The sequence below is a fragment of the Xenopus tropicalis genome, chromosome 5 (genome assembly GCF_000004195.4).
Source record: "Xenopus tropicalis strain Nigerian chromosome 5, UCB_Xtro_10.0, whole genome shotgun sequence".
In the NCBI taxonomy this organism is placed as follows: domain Eukaryota; kingdom Metazoa; phylum Chordata; class Amphibia; order Anura; family Pipidae; genus Xenopus; species Xenopus tropicalis.
In genome coordinates, this window is record NC_030681.2 from 119,673,157 (window position 1) to 119,680,879 (window position 7,723).

Below are 7,723 nucleotides of genomic sequence, written 5' to 3' on the forward strand. Positions count from 1 at the left end.
TTGGATTTGTCAGAATGTGTACTTTCCAAAAATATATGGTTTTGTGGGGGATCTGTATAGTTAGGGGAAGTTTTGGCACATAATACACTGACAGGGGGCTCTGTGTGCAAAAGCTGAGCTGGCAGGCGAGAAATCCTTATGCGCTATTTTCATTTAGGGTTCAGTACATACCGCAGACTTTGGTATATCTATGCATATTGGGCATCAAACTGTTCAGTAGGCCTCTGGTGTTCCTATTTGGGGTGACTTGCCTTTGTACGCAAGAAATTGTGTGAGATAAATGCGGCAAATTGCAACATTTTTAGGCGATTTTCTGAAATGTCATAAAAACCGATAACTTTAGGAAAGCTTTGCGGCTTGGTACTTTGGTGTAGAAAGGACTCTTTACCTTTGTTGGATTTGTCAGAATGTGTACTTTCCAAAAATATATGGTTTTGTGGGGGTCTCTGTATAGTTAGGGGAAGTTTTGGCACATAATACACTGACAGGGGGCTCTGTGTGCAAAAGCTGAGCTGGCAGGCGAGAAATCCTTATGCGCTATTTTCATTTAGGGTTCAGTACATACTGCAGACTTTGGTATATCTATGCATATTGGGCATCAAACTGTTCAGTAGGCCTCTGGTGTTCCTATTTGGGGTGACTTGCCTTTGTACGCAAGAAATTGTGTGAGATAAATGCGACAAATTGCAACATTTTTAGGCGATTTTCTGAAATGTCATAAAAACCAATAACTTTAGGAAAGCTCTGCAGATTGGTACTTTGGTGTAGAAAGGACTCTTTACCCTTGTTGGATTTGTCAGAATGTGTACTTTCCAAAAATATATGGTTTTGTGGGGGTCACTGTATGGTTAGGGGAAGTTTTGGCACATAATACACTGACAGGGGGCTCTGTGTGCAAAAGCTGAGCTGGCAGGCGAGAAATCCTTATGCGCTATTTTCATTTTGGGTTCAGTACATACCGCAGACTTTGGTATATCTATGCATATTGGGCATCAAACTGTTCAGTAGACCTCCGGTGTTCCTTTTTGGGGTGATTTGTCTTTATCTGATCTTTATCAAGAAATTATGAGAGATAAATGCGGCAAATTGCAACATTTTTATGCGATTTTCGAAAATGTCATATAAATCTGCAAACTTAGGAAAGCTTTACAGTTTGGTACTTTGTAGCAATAAGAAATATTTACCCATTATAGATTCGGGGGGATGTGTATTTTCCAAAAATATATGGCTTTCTGGGGTGAATGTACTTTTTTTGTAGCATTATCCCACATAAAGGATGTAAATGTGTTGATTTTGCAGGAGCTGAAATGATAGATCATATGGGGGTATGTTCCCATTGGGGCCCCTACATGCCACATACTTAGGTAAACCTATACATATTGGGCATCAAACTGTTCAGTGGACCCCTGGCGTTCAAATTTAGGGTGTTTTATCTTGGTACCTAACACTATGTGGGAGATAAGATGCTGCAAAGTGGAAGCTTTGAGGGGATTTTTGGAAATGTCATCAAAATTGCTAACTTTAGAAAAGCTGTGCGGCTTGGTACTTTGGAGTAGAAAGACATGGGTACCCATTTTAGATTCGGGGGAATGTGTACTTTCCAAAAATATATGACTTTCTGGGGTGAGCGTACTTTTTTGTAGCTTTATCCCACATATAATGATGTAAATGTGTTGATTTTGCATGAGCTGAAATGACAGAAATGACAGTATATATGGGGGTATGTTCACATTGGGGCCCCTACATGCCACATACTTAGGTAAACCTATACATATTGGGCATCAAACTGTTCAGTGGACCCCTGGCGTTCAAATTCAGGGTGTTTTATCTTGGTACCTAATGCTATGTGGGAGATAAGATGCTTCAAAATGGAAGCTTTGAGGGGATTTTTGGAAATGTCATCAAAATTGCTAACTTTAGAAAAGCTGTGCGGCTTGGTACTTTGGAGTAGAAAGACATGGGTACCCATTTTAGATTCGGGGGAATGTGTACTTTCCAAAAATATATGGCTTTCTGGGGTGAGCGTACTTTTTTGTAGCTTTATCTCACATATAATGATGTAAATGTGTTGATTTTGCAGGAGCTGAAATGACAGAAATGACAGTATATATGGGGGTATGTTCACATTCGGGCCCCTACATGCCACATACTTGGGTAAACCTATACATATTGGGCATCAAACTGTTCAGTGGACCCCTGGTGTTCAAATTCAGGGTGTTTTATCTTGGTACCTAATGCTATGTGGGAGATAAGATGCTGCAAAGTGGAAGCTTTGAGGGGATTTTTGGAAATGTCATCAAAATTGCTAACTTTAGAAAAGCTGTGCGGCTTGGTACTTTGGAGTAGAAAGACATGGGTACCCATTTTAGATTCGGGGGAATGTGTACTTTCCAAAAATATATGACTTTCTGGGGTGAGCGTACTTTTTTGTAGCTTTATCCCACATATAATGATGTAAATGTGTTGATTTTGCAGGAGCTGAAATGACAGAAATGACAGTATATATGGGGGTATGTTCACATTGGGGCCCCTACATGCCACATACTTAGGTAAACCTATACATATTGGGCATCAAACTGTTCAGTGGACCCCTGGCGTTCAAATTCAGGGTGTTTTATCTTGGTACCTAATGCTATGTGGGAGATAAGATGCTTCAAAATGGAAGCTTTGAGGGGATTTTTGGAAATGTCATCAAAATTGCTAACTTTAGAAAAGCTGTGCGGCTTGGTACTTTGGAGTAGAAAGACATGGGTACCCATTTTAGATTCGGGGGAATGTGTACTTTCCAAAAATATATGGCTTTCTGGGGTGAGCGTACTTTTTTGTAGCTTTATCTCACATATAATGATGTAAATGTGTTGATTTTGCAGGAGCTGAAATGACAGAAATGACAGTATATATGGGGGTATGTTCACATTCGGGCCCCTACATGCCACATACTTGGGTAAACCTATACATATTGGGCATCAAACTGTTCAGTGGACCCCTGGTGTTCAAATTCAGGGTGTTTTATCTTGGTACCTAATGCTATGTGGGAGATAAGATGCTTCAAAGTGGAAGCTTTGAGGGGATTTTTGGAAATGTCATCAAAATTGCTAACTTTAGAAAAGCTGTGCGGCTTGGTACTTTGGAGTAGAAAGACATAGGTACCCATTTTAGATTCGGGGGAATGTGTACTTTCCAAAAATATATGACTTTCTGGGGTGAGCATACTTTTTACTAGCTTTATCCCACATATAATGATGTAAATGTGTTGATTTTGCAGAAGCTGAAATGACAGAAATGACAGTATATATGGGGGTATGTTCACATTCGGGCCCCTACATGCCACATACTTGGGTAAACCTATACATATTGGGCATCAAACTGTTCAGTGGACCCCTGGTGTTCAAATTCAGGGTGTTTTATCTTGGTACCTAATGCTATGTGGGAGATAAGATGCTTCAAATTGGAAGCTTTGAGGGGATTTTTGGAAATGTCATCAAAATTGCTAACTTTAGAAAAGCTGTGCGGCTTGGTACTTTGGAGTAGAAAGACATGGGTACCCATTTTAGATTCGGGGGAATGTGTACTTTCCAAAAATATATGACTTTCTGGGGTGAGCGTACTTTTTTGTAGCTTTATCCCACATATAATAATGTAAATGTGTTGATTTTGCAGGAGCTGAAATGACAGAAATGACAGTTCATATGGGGGTATGTTCACATTGGGGCCCCTACATGCCACATACTTAGGTAAACCTATACATATTGGGCATCAAACTGTTCAGTGGACCCCTGGCGTTCAAATTCAGGGTGTTTTATCTTGGTACCTAATGCTATGTGGGAGATTAGATGCTTCAAAGTGGAAGCTTTGAGGGGATTTTTGGAAATGTCATCAAAATTGCTAACTTTAGAAAAGCTGTGCGGCTTGGTACTTTGGAGTAGAAAGACATGGGTACCCATTTTAGATTCGGGGGAATGTGTACTTTCCAAAAATATATGACTTTCTGGGGTGAGCGTACTTTTTACTAGCTTCATCCCACATATAATGATGTAAATGTGTTGATTTTGCAGAAGCTGAAATGACAGAAATGACAGTTCATATGGGGTATGTTCACATTGGGGCCCCTACATGCCACATACTTAGGTAAACCTATACATATTGGGCATCAAACTGTTCAGTGGACCCCAGGCATTCATATTTAGGGTGTTTTATTTGGTTACTTTATGACCTGTAGGAGATAAGATACTATAGACTAGAAGCTTTGAAGCGATTTTTAAAAAAAATCACAAATTTTGATAAAAACCAATAACTTTAGGAAAGCATTGCGACTTGATAGTTTGGAGTAGACAGACAGTTGTGCCTATTCTGTATTCCCCAGAATCTGTTCTTTCCAAAAATGTACAATTTTCTGGGATAAACCTTCTGTTAGTGGAATTTTGGCCTTGAAATCCAAAGTATGCAGTTTTTTTGGAGCAGTGCTTTGGGAATTTGGTAGTGTACTGCTGGGAGTTTTTGACCTATACAAGTGAGAAATCTCCATAAAACTATATATATTTGGTATTGGCACGTTCAGGAGACATGGGACTTTCCAAATCAGTTGTATATTCGTGCATAAAATAATTTTTGTTTCTAGTATGTGTGATTATATTATGGAAAATTTGATTTTTTTTGCATTTTTAGACATTTAGAAGCCTATATCTTGTTACAGAATTGGAATTACACAAAAATTCTACCATATTTTGAAAGCTTAGGTTGTTCTGAAAAAAACGATATATTGTTTTCCTTGGTAAACTAAAAGTCCCCCCGAGGAAAGGCCCCTAAAGTGAAACAGTGCAAAATGTTCAAAAACTGTCTGGCAATACAAGTTCCGCTTTGACCAAAATGGCTGGCAGTAAAAGGGTTAAAGGCTACAAGAATGTGCATGGTTAGTGCTAATTAGTAATACTAATTTTACTGCAGCTCACTGTAGGTTCTAACTACCCCTGCTGAGCTCAAGTGAGTCACCATAGTGCATTAAAGGGCACATAATCTAATGCTGAAAACGTTAACCTTGGAGCCCAGAATGACAGTGCAAGAATAGGGGTTTTAAACATCAACTTGCAGTATTTTAAATCACCTCACACTTCTGTGCACTGTATAAAAACTCTTTACTATAGTCATTATAAATATTAAGAATGCATACCAGCTGACAAGTTACTGCTGAAGAGAACACATTTGCCTTTAGTCAGGCTGTGCCTCTGCACCTCATGGCAGGCTGGTCTCTATGGGAGTAGCAATGGGGAAGCCTACATTGCTCCCCCTGCCTACCCCTCATGAATAAAGCTCTGCCAAATGCAACGAAAACAGAACACAGAAACCTGCAGCAATTGCTCAAGGGTGGAAGGCAGGGTGAATAGTGCAAAAAATGGTGTGTTGCACCTGTTTTTTGAGCATTGTGTCCTGCTTTCCTGTTGGTAAATGAGCCCTCTGATTTCTTATGGAGTAGGCTGATATGTGATTGACTATGCAGCCTTTTAGCATTTACCCAAATGAGAAGCAGCAGACAGCAAGGATTGGCTTTTTATCAGTGATCTTTTCCCTTTCGTTACTGAATCCCTCTGTCTAGGCTTCCCAGCTCTCCATTGTATTTGTTGTGTGGCTACTTTCAGTCCATCTCCATTCCCACTGCAATGAGTATTTTTCTTTCTCTGAAGAATGCAGGGCATATAGAGTAGACACGCTGGTGGAATCAGGAGGCATACAATGGCAGTGACAGCTGTTTGTGCCAGGTTGTGTTTTTGTGCCAGGGTGCATGACACAGCATAGCCCAAGTCATGTATTACAATATGTTTATTAGGGGAAATAATTATTTTAAGCTTTTAAATCTGCTTTAAATTCTAAACAAGCGTTCAAGCTATAGACATTTGCTAAACCATTCAGAACTATATTCTGTAGATTAGCCTGAAACTGCTTGCATATACAGTTATATACGGTATTTTATTTGTGCTTACACAGCAATGTCATTTTACAACTAGATATCTTCTAGATACAGCCAATCAAGTGATTAGATCAGGCAAAAGAATGAAGTACAGTTAATATCATTAACATAAATGGAAACAAGCAATGTCTCAATGCTTTTTCCATAAAAGGGAGCACATGCAAACAGTTTTGCATATACAGTTTGCATAGAGCTGCTGTACCATTCCTACATACAGAAGCCAGTGCAGGGGACTCTTAAGCGACTCCTAATACAGACAAATGTAATTACTTTAGTTACTTTTCTATAATCTTTAAATATTTTCTTATAAGAGGTCAGTTCCTCTTCTTAACAAACAATGTATGCCCCCCAAAATATGTGGACACCTGAAAATATAAGTTCTGAGCAGTCTGGGTTGTACAAACTACTTCTGACTTTTCTGCTAAATATTTCCCTGCAACTCAGCCCTGCAATGTTTAGCAACAGTTTAAATGCCTAGCTTATGACCTACCTAATAAACCATATAAAAGGGTGTATACCGGTACAACAAATGTACAGATTAAATACTACAGCTTGGAGTCTAAAGGTGCCCATACACGTTAAGATCCGCTCCAAGGGACCGATATTGGAAGCTACAATCGCCCCATGTACGGCCACCTTAAAAGGAGAAGGAGTATGAGACACAAGTGCGCTAAAGTGCGCTAAATTTTATTGCACGCTTTTTTGCGTTAAATTAGACGCAATAATTAGCGCGTGATTCACTATAGTATTATCGCGTGCGTTAAGTCGCCATATCGCTTGCGTTATTTTTCGCGCGACCGCATGCGTTAGTTTTAAAATAGCGCACGGAAAAGAATACTAACGCATGATTCACAATCACTTAGGCGCGCTAAATATCGCATTAGGCTATGCGAAAAATAAGATCTACTTGAGGCAGGCGATAATTATAGAAAAGTACAGTAAATGAGCTTTTAGCAATAAAATATAGACTTTGCAGTGCTATTTATTCAAGTATGTGTTGGCCCCAGAGTGACGCAGCCGCCAGTTTGCAGCGAAATGGTCATTTTTAATACAGTAATTTTACAAAAGTATTGGCATGTATGGCTAACACGGCGTGCGTTTATTCGCGCAACTATTTATATGTGGCTATAATTGATGAAATGTTTCGCCAGGCATGGATTTTCATACGTTTCTCAAAACAATCCGCCAATGGCAAAACGCGTGAAAAAATTTGCCGCGGAAAAATTTGCCACACGTCCAAAAATTGACACAGGTGTCAAAAAATAATAGTCGCGGGCAACAATTTTTTTGCCCGCACAAAATTTTTGCCGTTTCGTGGATCTTTTGAAAGATTTGCAAATTTTTCACCAAAGATAACCAGAACACATTTGCTCATCACTAGCGGCTACTATTTATAAGCATCTACTATTTATATGCTGCCATTTATATGCTACTATTCATATGTGGCTACTATTTATATACACTATTTATATGCGGCGACAATTTATATGCACTATTTATATGCTACTATGCGGCGACTGTACGCGTGCGTTATTTAGCGCATGTACCGGCAAATACCGAACGAAAATAGTCTTCGTGAGTTAAATAACGCATGCAATATCACGTGTAAAATAGTGCAAGTATGCTTATAGTGAATCGTGCGATAAGTCGCGATAATTTAGACGCGATAACATTTTTAACGCACGCTATAAATAGCGCACGTTATTTCGCACTTTAGTGAATCGGCCCCAAGGTGAGGGATCTTTCAGTATCAGTTGTGCT